Source organism: Rhineura floridana, chromosome 19, assembly GCF_030035675.1.
Source record: "Rhineura floridana isolate rRhiFlo1 chromosome 19, rRhiFlo1.hap2, whole genome shotgun sequence".
Lineage (NCBI taxonomy): Eukaryota > Metazoa > Chordata > Lepidosauria > Squamata > Rhineuridae > Rhineura > Rhineura floridana.
Window position 1 is genome coordinate 22,811,113 of NC_084498.1, and position 15,079 is coordinate 22,826,191.

A 15,079-nucleotide genomic window follows, 5' to 3' on the forward strand; every position below is an offset into this window, starting at 1 on the left:
CAAGGGTGGCATTGAATTATATTTTACACTAGGACAGCAGGACCATCCACACACACAACAAAAAAAACCTATGGGGTGTTGCACACATTTGCATGTGGACCAATAAAAACAAAGCATTGAGAAAGTGGCATTGAGAAAGTGGATAGAGAAAAGTTCTTCTCCTTCTCTCATAATACTAGAACTCGTGGACATTCAAAGAAGCTGAATGTTGGAAGATTCAGGACAGACAAATGGAAGTACTTCTTTACTCAGCGCATAGTTAAACTATGGAATTTGCTCCCACAAGACGCAGTAATGGCCACCAACTTGGATGGCTTTAAAAGAAGATTAGACAAATTCATGGAGGACAGGGTTATCAATGGCTACTAGCCGTAATGGCTGTGCTGTGCCACCCTAGTCAGAGGCAGCATGCTTCTGAAGACCAGTTGCCGGAAGCCTCAGGAGGGGAGAGTGTTCTTGCACTCGGGTCCTGCTTGTGGGCTTTCCCCAGGCACCTGGTTGGCCACTGTGAGAACAGGATGCTGGACTAGATGGGCCACTGGCCTGATCCAGCAGGCTCTTCTTATGTTCTTATGTTCTTAAAGGTTATGAGAGTTAGCAGCAGATGGCTAGCCTGATGTGACCCGTTCACTTTAATTGTGGCATGGAAACCAAACGAGGGTTAGGGAAAGGTGAAGGAGGCTTCGCATAAATCAGAGCACTTTCTGGGCACACTGTTTCTTTGGTCTGGACAACAACAAGAAGAGCATCAAGGAGCGGCAGTCTGCTGTTTGGGAGACAATCCTTTTTAAGAAGTGGATAATCCACCGCAGACTTTCAAGAAAGGCCAGGGCATTAACTCTGTAGCCTGGAGTAATCCTACCCCACCCCCCAAAAAATAAAGCAAGCAAGCACAGAGGGCTTATATCACAACATGGGGATTCGCTTGGTCAGCCAGGGATGGGGCATCAAAGGGACTGATATCAATTTATTTATTTATTTATTTATTTGCACTTATATACCGCCCCATAGCCGAATGGGCTGCCCATTCTGTAATCCAGTTAAAGGAACTAAATGGAGATCAGACATGTTTTTCAATTTCTAGAAGGTATGGGTGGGATTCAAAGGTAGCCCTACTCAGAGTAGACTCATTGAAATTAATAGATGTGACGAACTTAGTCTGATTAATTCCATTTTGTCTACTCTGAGGAGAATACAACACTATGCCTTTCAGGGAAGATAAGCCTAACAGTGGATACTAGTCAATGATGCTTATGTTCTACCTCCACGGTTGAGGCAGTGCATCTCTGAATACCTGAAGGTGGCCTACGATAATATTAGGACTTCACAAAGGAGGAAAAAAAAAACTAAAAAGAGAAAGAAAAACACAATGACTGCGAACTCGCATTAAGAATACAATAACCACCAGTACTTCCATCTAAAATTAAACATATATAATCGATATAAGTCCTCCAGATGTCCAAATAGGTATACACGCAAGATTGGCATTTATAGAAAATATGATCAAATGTAGCAAGGGCGGTGAAGTCCTCAGACCATTGCGTAATGAGACATTGGGAGTTTATCCTTCCAGGCTTGAAATGCAAGTCTCTTGAGGGCTTTGAAAATTGCCTTTTGTTGTCCTTTCCTTCTTCTTATTATTAATTTTTAAAATATTTCACTGGAGGTATTGAAGCAGAGGCTATCTGTAAGGATATTTATCAGAAGTTGCATTGTGCATTGTAGATTCAGCTTTGAGCAAGGGGATGGAATGCATAACCTGAAAAGTCCTTAACCAATCAGGAGCATAGGAAACTGCCTTATACTGAGCCAGGCCATTGGTTCATGTAGCTCAGTATTGTTTGAATTGACATGAAGTGTCTCTCTAGGAATTCAGATGGGGATCTGTCCCAGCCATGCCTGGAGATGTTAGAGACTGAATCTGGTACCTTCTGCATGCAAAGCTGATGCTCTACCACTAAGCTATGGCTCTTCCTCAAATCTATAAAATTATGTTGCTATATGATCCTGTGACTCACCCAGTCATGTGATCCTCCACCTACCACCTGAAATAATTGTGAGGTGGTTGTTGTTTTTTCATGTACAGTTTTCTGAACTCATCTGATGTTCATGTGAACTAGGCTTAAGTGTTGGGGACATGTTTCCTAGTCCAGCCTATCTTGCCATTCCCCATTTAGCCACATCACTCAAGATCACCTTCCATTGAGGGAGATGCCATGGCAAGATGATAGATAAGGAGATGCATGCATGATTGTTAAGGGACTTTTTGAAAAGGCCGGCACCTTTGGACTGACCGAGGAATAACAGGCACAGGGGCATATTTTATAGGCCATCCTCTCAACCAGAGCTTGGAAAAGTTACTTTTTTGAACTACAACTCCCATCAGCCCAATCCAGTGGCCATGATGGCTGGGGCTGATGGGAGTTGTAGTTCAAAAAAAGTAACTTTTCCAAGCTCTGCTCTCAACTGAGAAAAGATTAGTGTTTCTGCTGAAAGATGTCACACGCCTCCTCTGAAGCAAAAAGCTCTGACATTTCCCCATCAAAATTCCAGGCTGGAAGAGAACTATTTGATTTCCCTCTGTTAACATTCAGGCAAGAGAAATATTTGCTAGGTGTGCAAGCCACCTGTTCATGGAGCAGACCTGCAATGATAGAGGATTGAGTGGGGAAAATGAGGCCTGCTGGCCAGTTTAGATGCCAGTCATTGTCTCAGCAGCTTGAAGGCTCTGGAGATTGGCAGGGGGAGGAGGAGGGGGAAACCTAAATGTCACATATGTTTATCTCACACACACCCATGCCTGTAGGAAAACTAACACTTGCAGTGAGAGGTACAACACAACCAATTACTTCCTTGGATTTTATTTCTGAAATAAAGGTTTCTGAGTGGCTTCATAGAGTGTTTGAAACAAGGGTTAACAAGCAGGGCTTAACATAAGAACATCAGAAGAGCCCAGATGGATCAGGCCAGTGGCCCATCTAATTCAGCATTGGGACTGTTGTCTCAGTGACTAACCAGATGTTCCAGTGGGAAGCCCACAACTTGAGGGCAAGAGCACTCTCCCCTCTTGGGGTTTCCAGCAGTTGGTATTCAGAAGCATGCTGCCTCCACAGCTTTGCCATCATGGCTAGTAGCCATTGATACTCTCATCCTCCATGTATTTGTCAAATCCGCTTTTAAAGCCATATTCCTCTTCCCACCGGGTGACTTCAGTGTGAAAACAGGGGTAGAGGGGAATCTCATCTTTATGTCTGTGCCAAGTGTCATTATCCAGGTATTTTATATTCATTATTACTATTCCGACTACATTTATATCCCACCTTTCCACCAAGGAGCTCAAGGTGTCATACATTGTTGTCTTCATTTTATCCCCATGACCTTGTGAGGGAGGCTAGGCTGAGAAAAAGTGGCTAGCCCCAGATCACTCAGGCAGCTTCATGCCCAAGTGAGGGTTTGAACTCTGGTGTCCCAAGGGCCCAGACCATAGAATCATAGAGTTGGAAGGGCCTATAAGGCCACTGAGTCCAATCCCCTGCTCAATTCAGGAATCCAAATTAAAGCATACCCAACAGGTGGCTGTCCAGCTGCTTCTTGAATGCTTTCAGTGTTGGAGAGCCTAGGTCATTGGTTCTATTGTCATACCGCTCTAATAGGAAGTTTTTCCTGATGTTCAGTCAAAATCTGGCTTCCTGCAACTGGAGCCCATTATTCCGTGTCCTGCACTCTGGAAAGATTGAGAAGAGAACCTAGCCCTCCTCTGTGTACCTTTCAATGACTTGAAGAGTGCTACCATATCTCCCCTCAATCTTCTCAAGGCTAACCATGTCCAGTTCTTTCAGTCTCTCCTCATAGGGTTTTGCTTCTATTCCCATGATCATCCTTATTGCCCTCCTCTGAACTCAACCAACACTCTAACCATTACACTACATTCGCTGAATTGGAAGTATCACACAGATCAACAGGGAACTTCACATGGTGTCCTCTGTAACATCTTCCTGGAGCAAGTTCTCTCGCTCTTTTTCTCCCATGGTTCAGCAGTGGGAAACCTCTGACCTGCAGGCCTATCTATCTATCTATCTATCTATCTATCTATCTATCTATCTATCTATCTATCTATCTATCTATCTATCTATCTATCTATCTATCTATCTATCTATCTATCTTGCTCTTCCTCCCAGGAGGAGCCCAGGGCTGGTTATTTATTACATTTACATCCCACCTTTCCTCCAAGGAGCTCAAGGTGTGATACATGGTTATTTCCTCCCCCATTTTATCCTCACAACAACCCTGTGAGATAGGTTAAGCTGGGAGGCAGTGACTGGCCCAAGGTCACCCAGTGAGCTTTATGGCTGTGTGGGGATTCAAACTCTGGTGTCCCATCCTAGTCCGACATCCTAGCCATTGCATCACACTGGCTCTCTAATTAGGCTTGACGGGCCTCCCCATTTGACCTGCAACCAAGCCACACGTACATGCCCTACTTCTGACATCATATATACCTGGCATCAGGTATGTGACAGGTGGGCAAAAAGGTGATTTGCAGGGGCTGCCAGTCAGCTGATCATCAGGGCTTGCAAAGCACTGTGCATGTGGTTTTGCAAGCGTCGACAATGAGCTGATTGCCAGAGCTTGCAAAGCTCTGTGCCCTTGCCCTCACAGTTTGACTTCAAGCCATGCAGGCAAAAATGAGCCACCTGATGTCATTGTAATGTCAGGTGACTGACAGGTGCACTGCCTCGCCCACCTCTCAAACTTGGCCTACAGTGAGTGGGGGAGATAGAGAACTGGCTGGGAAGCTGGATCAGGTTCCCCAATCCTACTTTAGTTTCATGGGTAGACAAAATCAGGGTAGACACTTTGAAATGAATGAACCTAACTTAGATTCATTGATTCCAATGGGTCTACTCTGCATAGGGCTAACAAGGCATGCAACAGTGTTAAAACAGGGCATTTAGCTGACTATACCCAGAGGCATCATGAGAGCTATTTTGGCTCGGGAGTATTCGGGTGACTCTTGTAACACACAACAGGACATACCTGCATTAAAAAAATTTATCAGTATTATACCAGTCTTAACTGCCATGCCTCCCTCAAGTTTTGTTTTCCGAAGGTGCTGTAAGTTCTCTGTTGAAGATCCACAGCAGTGGTGGTCAAGCCACAGTGGTAGATTGAGAATGCCAAGCTGTAGGCAGCTGTCAGAGTCAGCCAGTAATTGAGACAAGCCAGGAGTTGGAGCCCAGGAAATACAGAAAATTTACAGAGCCAGGAAGACTGTTACTGTTCAGGTTAGAGTGACCACATGCCAAGGGCAGTCCTCTGTTTGAAGGCTGTCTTGTCCAACTCAAGTTTGAAGGTCAATGAGATTCGAGGTGTATGGTGAGATGTATTGCATTTCTGTTTAAAAGACAGAAGCTATTTCTAAATTTGCATTAGTAATATAAATTAGCACATGCAGATTTATGCAAATCTGTACCATCTTTCTTTTTTTACCTCTTTTTCCCCTGGTGTCGTGTTTCCATTTTTTGAGGAATGAGTCCAATGAGTCAGAGCAGTAACCTCTAGGGTCCAGCTGCTTCAACACTCCAAGATAAGAGCTTGGGGTTCAAAAGGATATCTGGGAGCTTGGGGTCAAAGGCTTAGTCAAGCACAGACTAGAACAGCCTTCTCCAGCCTTGTGCCCTCCAGATCTTTTGAGTGACACCAGGCTGGAGAAGCCTGTGCCCACCACACAAACCAACAACAGGAAATACTTGGTCCTTGTCAGCCTGGCTTGTAGGCCTGGGTGGGGGCCAAAACCCTTTCTAATGTTTGGGCATGAATGCTCAGGTAGGGAATATATTTATAGCAGTGGTGGCTGGTGCCCATTGGGACTGGTGGGGAGGAAGGCAGAGAGCCCAGCAGTAGGTGGAGCCACAGCCAATGACAGGCAAAACCAACTGATTCTAGTCATGCCCCAAATTTCCTCTCTGGTTAGTTCTACAAGGACAAAACTAAGGCTGTGTCCACACCATACATTTAAAGCACATGAGCTCCCCTCCCCCCAAATAATCTTGGGAGACTCTAGTTTGTTAAGGGTGCTGGGAATTGTAGCTCTGTGAAGGGTAAACTACATTTCCCAGGGCTCTTTGGAGAAATCCATGTGCTTTAAATGTATAATGTATACACAGCCTGTGACTAAGGGGGTGGAATCTAGCACCCTGTGCCAATCTCTGGACTTGGTGGCTGGGGGCATATTGAAGTTGGAAGAGCAGTGCCCCCATTTGCCCTAATAGAGCAGTCTCCACTGAGGTGGTGAGAGTTTTCTTTCTTTCTTTCTTTCTTTCTTTCTTTCTTTCTTTCTTTCTTTCTTTCTTTCTTTCTTTCATCTTAGAACATGGAGGCAGCCATCTCCCCCCCTCCCCAGGAATGCCCCTGTGAATGACACTACATCATCTCTGAGCATCATTCCCGTGGGGCATTCTGGCCCTCATTTTCAAAGCACTTGAAGCTGTAGTTTGGAGAGACTTCTTAACTTTGTTGTTAAGTTTTTAAAAGATAGGAGAAATCCCTTTGGTCATCTCATGAAAAGGTAAACTCTCCACCCCCTCCACCCAAAAGTACTGTGAGCTTTGCTCATTCCCCAAAACTCACAAAATGTCTCCCTGCACACACACACACACACACACAGAGAGAGAGAGAGAGAGAGAGCAATGTTCATGGGGGATAAAGGTTTTTCAAAGATGGAGGGAATTATGCTCAGCTCTAGTTTAAAGGCTAAATCCAACCAGCTGTATTGTGCCTGACAACAGACAAGAATCTCCTTGGAAAGCTGTCAAGATACACTCAGATATTTAAAATTCAGTAACTTGATTTTAAATGACTGCACTGCGCATTTCCCAAAGGACCCATGGAAGCTACCACTGCTGGTTGTTGCTGTTTTCATGCTTGTGGGATATGAAATTGTGATGCCTGCCCACTTTTACCAATAACATTCACAATAAAGCAAGTTTATATCACTTTTTTAAAAAATTGTAAGCCACTTTGCTTATCGGTTTGATAGAAAAGTGAGATATAAATTAAAAAAAATGCTGATATGAGCTTTGGGACTGATAGGCAGCTGGAGATTTTGTTTAGGCATTTTCAGGAGCGGGGAACCTTTTTTTCACACCGAGGGCCACTTTCCTTTCTGGGCAACTTTCTGAGGGTCACATGCCACTGGAGGGTGGGGCCACAGGCAAAAGTGGGTGGAGCAAAGAATATACATATTACCTTTGTACAATGGGCTAGTTTCTACACTCACAAGCACATACACACCCCTCTATCCTGCATCCAGACAAGCAAAAGGCATTATCAAAGTTCAAGGACACATCTGAGCCAGGCAAAAGCCCTCAAGGAGGGTACAGAGCAGACCAAGTGAGAGGTGTGCCCTGGAGAGAGGGGTGTGTGTCCTGGGGACAGTTTAGAGGTCCAGATGGAGAGGACTGGTGGGCCACATTTGGCCTCTGGGTGTGAGGGTTCCCATCCCTGCTCTTGCTGTTTCCCAAAGTGGCCACTCAGCCACTTCTGAGAAGCCCACAAGCAGGGCATGAAAGCAATAGTGCTCTCTGGCAGTCGCTCCTCACCCCTCTGTTGTTATCGTTGTTGTATGCCTTCAAGTTGATTATGACTTATGGCAACCCTATGAATCTTTTGGATATATTCATAGGGTTTTCATGGTAAGAGGTATTCAGAAGTGGTTTACCATTGCCTTCCTCTAAGCCTACGGCACCTGGTATTCCCAGGCAGTCTCCCATCCAAGTACGAACCAGGACCGACCCTGCTTAGCTTACAAGATCTGGCGTGTTCAGGGTAGTATGGCCCTGTGTTACATGAATTTTAGAACATTATTCTTCTGTGTATATGAATGTGTCATCCTGACATGCTGCAACAACTTTCTCTTCAATCTGGTTCTGCATCTTTATGCAATATATTATGAGATGTACTTCTAGGATGTTCTGTCTTGTTTACTACATAGGAAGGAAGCTTCCTTATATTGAGTTAGACCATCGATCCATCTAGTTCAGTATTGTCTACCCTGACTGTCAGCAGCACTCCAGGTATTCAATTTACAGAACAGGTGGCTTAATGTATGTCCCAGGAAAACGGGGGGAAAGTATGTTGTTGTTGTTATGTGCCTTCAAGTCACCTTCAACCTATGATTAATCTATGAATCAGAGACCTCCACTAGCATCTGTTATAAACCACCCTGTTCAGATCTTGTAAGATCAGGTCTGTGGCTTCCTTTATGGAATCAATCCATCTCTTATTTGGTCTTCCACTTTTTCTACTCCTTTCTGGTTTTCCCAGCATTATTGTATTTTCTAGTGAATCATATCTTTTCATGATGTGTCCAAAGTATGATAACCTCAGTTTCATCATTTTAGCTTCTAGTGATAGTTCTGGTTTAATTTGTTCTGACACCCAGTTATTTGTCTTTTTCGCAGTCCATAGTATGCGCAAAGTGCTCCTTCAACATCACATTTCAAATGAGTTGATTTTTCTCTTATCCACTTTTTCCACTGTCCAACTTTCACATCCATACATAGAGATCAGGAATGCCATGGTCTGAATGATCCTGACTTTAGTGTTCAGTGATACATCTTTGCATTTGAGGACCTTTTCTAATTCTTTCATAGCTGCCCTCACCAGTCCTAGCCTTCTTGATTTCTTGACTGTTGTCTCCATTTTGGTTAATGACTGTGCCAAGGTACTGATAATCCTTGACAAGTTCAATGTCCTCATTGTCAACTTTAAAGTTACATCAGTCTTCTGTTGTCATTACTCTAGTCTTCTTGACGTTCAGCTCTAGTCCTACTGTTGTGCTTTCCTCTTTAACTTTCATCAGCTTTCATCTCAAATTATTACTGGTTTCTGCTAGTAGTATAGTTATCGTCTTCATATCTTAAATTATTGATATTTCTCCCTCCAGTTTTCACACCTCCTTCATCTTGGCCCAATCCCGCTTTCCATATGATATGTTTTGCTTATAGATTAAACAAATAGGGTGATAAAATACACCCCTGTCTCACACCCTTTCCAATTGGGAACCGATAGGTTTCTCCATATTCTGGCCTTACAGTAGCCTCTTGTCCAGAGTATAGGTTGCACATCAGGACAATCAGATGCTGTGGCACCCCCCCCCCATTTCTTTTAAAACATTCCATAGTTTTTCATGATCTACACAGTCAACAGTTTTGCTGTAATCTATAAAGCACAGGGTGATTTTCTTCTCAAATTCCTTGCTCCGTTCCATTATCCAATGTATGTTTGTGATATGATCTCTGGTACCTCTTCCTTTTCTAAATCCAGCTTGGACATCTGGCATTTCTCACTCCATACATGGTATTTATTTATTTTATTTATTTATTGCATTTGTATACCGCCCCATAGCCGAAGCTCTCTGGTAAGAGCCTTTGTTGTAGAATCTTGAGCATTACTTTACTTGCATGGGATATTAAGGCAACAGTTTGATAATTGCTACATTCCCTGGGATCCCCTTTCTTTGGAATTGGGATATATATTGAACGCTTCCAGTCTGTGGGCCATTGTTTCATTTTACATATTTCTTGACAAATTTTTGTCAAAATTTGGACAGATTCAGTCTCAGTAACTTGTAGCAACTCTATTGGTATGCCATCTGTTCCTGGTGATTTGTTTCTTCCAAGTATTTTAAGAGCAGCTTTCACCTCACATTCTAAAATTTCTGGTTCTTCATCATACAGTTCCTCCATGAATGAATCTGTCATCCTGGCATCTCTTTTGTAGAGTTCTTCGGTGTATTTCTTCCATCTTCCTTTTATTTCATCTTGGTCAGTCCGTGTGTTCCCTGTTGATTATTCAACATCCCTACTCTTGGTTTGAATTTCACTTTAATGTCTCTAATCTTTTGGAATAGGGCTCTTGTTCTACCTTATTTGTTGTCCTCTTCTATTTCTATACAGTAACTATTGTAATAGTTCTCTTTGTCCCTACGTACTAGTCGCTGTATTGTTGCATTTAGGGTTCTGACGGTGTTTCTATCTCCTTTTGCTTTTGCTTTCCTTCTTTATTTAACCATTGTAAGAGTTTTGTCTCTATAGCTGTATAGAGGAGGGAATTTCAGCAGTAAACTTGCATGACAAATGCCTTCTTCTGCCCAACAACATAGGGTGCATGAGTCCTGACCTCCTTTTCTTCTGGCCTCCCTATTGCAGATCAGCCTCCATACATCAGATGAAGTGGACCCTAGTAGTCCATGAAAGCTTATGACACAATAAATGTGTTAGCCTTCAAGGTAGGTATGGGGAAGCCGATGATGCTGGACTACAACCCCCATCAGCCCCCAGCCAACATGGCCAACACTCATGGAAAGTAGAGGTTGGTGGGATGGTGCATGGTGGTGGTGACATTGCTCACCTGCCTTCCAAACACTGAGTGTTGTTGGCCGTTCCTGAGAGGGATAAGGTGTGGGGCAACCACTACTGCTCATGGATGATAGAAGTTGTAGTCCAGCAACATCTGGAGGATCACAGGTTCCCCATCCCCACTTGAAGGTGAAACAAGCCTCTTGGCTGATCTTGCTCTAACACAGCTACACCTCTGGAAATTTCTCTGAAGTTAAGTCTCACTGCCTTTAACTGAGACTTGTGTAGAGGACTGTTGCTAGGCTGGCCAGATACAACAGGGGCCTTACACTTTTAGTAGATGTGCAAATGAAGGCGTTTCAGCAGGTATAACTGGCAGTGCAAGCTATACCTGTTGAAAACCACTTCTCTGCTATGTGTCTTGTCTTTTTTTGCATCTGGCAGCCCTAGTCCTGAAGAGCTATTCCAGTGATGCCATTTGCCAGCTCTATCTCCCTGAACTCTTTCATCAAATCTCTGGCATTTGCTGACTCTCAAGAGCCCTCTTGGGTCTCAGAGTCTGGAGTGAGTCATGTGAGCTTTTCCAACCTGGGGCTGAGTGGCCCATGGCTCCAAAAGCCATCAGAGGAAGACAGTAACAAGATAGGCGGGTTTCAGCAGGCTGGAAGGGGTGGCAACAGGCCCTTAGGGAGACAGGAATGCATTCATCTCGTTCCCCCACTGCCACCCACCCACCCCATAAGGAAGGCAACTTCACTAGGCTGGATTCCTGGGGCATCTGGATAACATCTGTCAGCAAGGTTTGGGCGGGGAGGCAAGGAGAGCTCCCTGACCCCCTCTTTGAGTGTGAAGAGCTAGCTGGGGGGTGGGGAAGGAGTTGGTAAGAGGCAGCAAACAGATTCCCCAGGTGCAGGTTTATACTGAGAGGTGCATCTGATTGTAAACAAAACCAGCGATGACCCCTGTGGCACCTTAAAGACTGACATGTTGATTAGCCACGCTGCTTCATGAAAGCCTGTGCCATTGCAAACCGAATGTGTTAGCTGCTGACTTGCCACAAGACTCTTGTTGTTTCTGTTTTTCCTGCTGCAACAGACTGAGGTGACTCTCAGTGACAGTGTAGCAAGGAGGAAGGGCTCCCCAGGGAGTCACTTCTGACACAGGGAACTCTCTCTCTCTCTCTCTCTCTCTCTCTCTCTCTCTCTCTCTCTCTCTCTCTCTCTCTCGTGTGTGTGTGTGTGTGTGTGTGTGTGTATATGTGTGTGTATATGTGTGTGTGTGTGTTGGGTAATCTCCTTTTTTTGCTCTGAGTTGCTCCTCAAGTTAACCTGCAGCTTTGAGCCTAGACTGCCTGTCTCCAGTGGTCATTTCTGTAGGCTCTATGGGCTGTCAGTTTCAGCTATAAGGGACAGGTGTAAATCTCTCCTGACATTCCACCCTCCCAGCACCTCCTCACCTGAAGGGCTCCCATTTATTACTCAGAGCAAATAAACCCAGCAGGGCGCTTTTGTCTTGTTTTAAGAAGAAGCCTCCCTGAGGATGAGTTTTTATGGTATACCTTCAAGTCAAGCCCCTTCAGCTGTTTCTTAAGGCAAAGCAAATAAGTGTCATTCCAACTCTTTTCTCTCCTCTGAGTACACATATAAATCCATCTTGCCATGTGGGGGTTTTTTTTGTCTTGTTTTGTTCCTTTCATTTTTAATAGGCTGTCGGCAAACGGGGCCGTGGGTGGGGAGAGTTAGTTCATGTTAAACATTAAGTGGCTTACCTGGAACCGGTTCCTGATGGGGGGGAGGGGGGGAAGGTGACAAAGTGAACTTATATATACAGATATATATATATATGCATCAAACAGCACTTCACGCAAGCTTGCTCTGGATCCTTTTCAGGACTTGGTTAATCACTAAAATGATATAGGTAATGATTGTTGGGGAGTATAGGTAAAATCAGCTGATTTAAGCTGGGCGTAGCTTGCTAACCGTTTCTGTGCAGCGCGAGTGTGTGTGGTCTACCTGAGAGAAAGCAAGCTTTTACCTTGCTGTGAATCACTGACACTTTAGACTTAGCAAAATAAGAAAAGGCTACTTTATTAATAGAAATGCATACAGTACTTGATAGGAACGGCTCTAATCATCGCTAGCTAAGTTGGAGGCACAGTGGCCGGGCTTGGGTATTGACCACCATGCTAGACCCAAATGGAAGATGTCTGCTCTTCCCAATGAGTGAGGTTGTCTAGGGTCTTGGGGGGGTCTTAGGCCCTTTTGGGGGGGGAGCCAGGTCCCAGCAGAGTCCCTATGTCTCCAGTGTCCTATGAGCCAATTGGCATGAAAGGGGAGTGTGTGAGCCACGGAGAAGAGTCTTTTAACTTGCTTCCTTGTTGTTTCCTGCTGATTGGAGCCAACCAGAGTGAAAGGAGTTCCTATTTGTTCCTGCTTCAAAAGCCAGTTTTGTGGACAGTGAGAATTCTGTAATTGCAGGAGAGACAATGAATCCTGATGATAGCATCCCATCTACATCATTGGGTAGCTGTGTAGACATTGAATTTAGTTATTCAAGCAATACATCTGACAGAAAGGACAGTCAAATTGTGACAGTGACAGAGAAGCAGAAAGCAGTATTCAAACCTGGCCAGATTATTCTATAACTTTAGAAAGGTTGTATAATTTTAGGAGGGGGCATGGCTGGGACTATCATGAAGGTTCCCTGCACTTCTGAATTTACCACCACGCTACTGCTCTTCTTTCAAGAAGAAGGAGGAAGAGTTTGGAAATGAGGTCAGCTCCCTGACAGTATCAGTTTACACTGGAAGGAAGACAGGTAGAGGAACACGGGTAAGGTTAGGTAGCCTAGCAAGCGGACAGTTCTCCCAATGGAGGGCTGTAGAAAGTGGAGTCCCTCAAGGATCGGTATTGGGACCTGTACTTTTCAACTTGTTCATTAATGACCTAGAATTAGGAGTGAGCAGTGAAGTGGCCAAGTTTGCTGACGACACTAAATTCTTCAGGGTTGTTAAAACAAAAAGGGATTGCGAAGAGCTCCAAAAAGACCTCTCCAAACTGAGTGAATGGGCAGAAAAATGCCAAATGCAATTCAATATAAACAAGTGTAAAATTATGGATATTGGAGCAAAAAATCTTAATTTCACATATACGCTCATGGGGTCTGAACTGGCGGTGACCGACCAGGAGAGAGACCTCGGGGTTGTAGTGGACAGCACGATGAAAATGTCGACCCAGTGTGCGGCAGCTGTGAAAAAGGCAAATTCCATGCTAGCGATAATTAGGAAAGGTATTGAAAATAAAACAGCCGATATCATAATGCCGTTGTATAAATCTATGGTGCGGCCGCATTTGGAATACTGTGTACAGTTCTGGTCGCCTCATCTCAAAAAGGATATTATAGAGTTGGAAAAGGTTCAGAAGAGGGCAACCAGAATGATCAAGGGGATGGAGCGACTCCCTTACGAGGAAAGGTTGCAGCATTTGGGGCTTTTTAGTTTCGAGAAAAGGCGGGTCAGAGGAGACATGATAGAAGTGTATAAAATTATGCATGGCATTGAGAAAGTGGATAGAGAAAAGTTCTTCTCCCTCTCTCAGAATACTAGAACTCGTGGACATTCAAAGAAGCTGAATGTTGGAAGATTCAGGACAGACAAAAGGAAGTACTTCTTTACTCAGCGCATAGTTAAACTATGGAATTTGCTCCCACAAGATGCAGTAATGGCCACCAGCTTGGACGGCTTTAAAAGAAGATTAGACAAATTCATGGAGGACAGGGCTATCAATGGCTACTAGCCATGATGGCTGTGCTCTGCCACCCTAGTCAGAGGCAGCATGCTTCTGAAAACCAGTTGCCGGAAGCCTCAGGAGGGGAGAGTGTTCTTGCACTCGGGTCCTGCTTGCGGGCTTCCCCCAGGCACCTGGTTGGCCACTGTGAGAACAGGATGCTGGACTAGATGGGCCACTGGCCTGATCCAGCAGGCTCTTCTTATGTTCTTATGTTCTTATGTTCTTATGTTCTATCTCCCCTTAGTATGCAAAGAGAACCAGACAAGAGTTGATCTTGCCAAACTTCCAACAATGATAATAGTTTTATCAGAGCACCTGATGAAGGCGGAAGCTGAAAAGTTTTGCCACATAAATAAAAACCCTTTTTAAGCTTTGTTAATCATGGTAATATGTGTATAATCAGGTGTGAGGAACTTTTGGCCCTACAGGTGTAGCTGAATTACAACTCCCATCATCACTTGCCATTGGCTATGATTGCTAGGGCTGGTGGGAGTTGTAGTTCAGCAACATCTGTAGGGCCAAAGGTTCCCCATGCAGCGCATACACACACGTGGAATACATTTCACAGGAATAAATTTCAAAGAAGTCTTGATGGGTCAATGTCAATAGCAATACCTGATGCTATTGCAAACAAATGAGTTTGGGTATAAGTGCAGTTATAAGTTTTGAATGGAAGAGTAGGCAGATAAAGAAATGAAACTGGGTCCTGCAACAAAATGTTGCAGTGTAGAGTGCTCCTGTTCAGAGTTCTAGCCAGGTAGTCATCCAGGAATCTCCATTCTGTTGAGAACATAGGAAGCTGCATTGTACTGAGTTAGACCAATGGTCCATCTAGCTCAGTACTGTCTACACTGACTGGAAGTGGCTCTTCAGGATTTCAGGCAGGGGACATTCTCAGCCCTACCTGGAGATGCCATTGGGGATTGAACC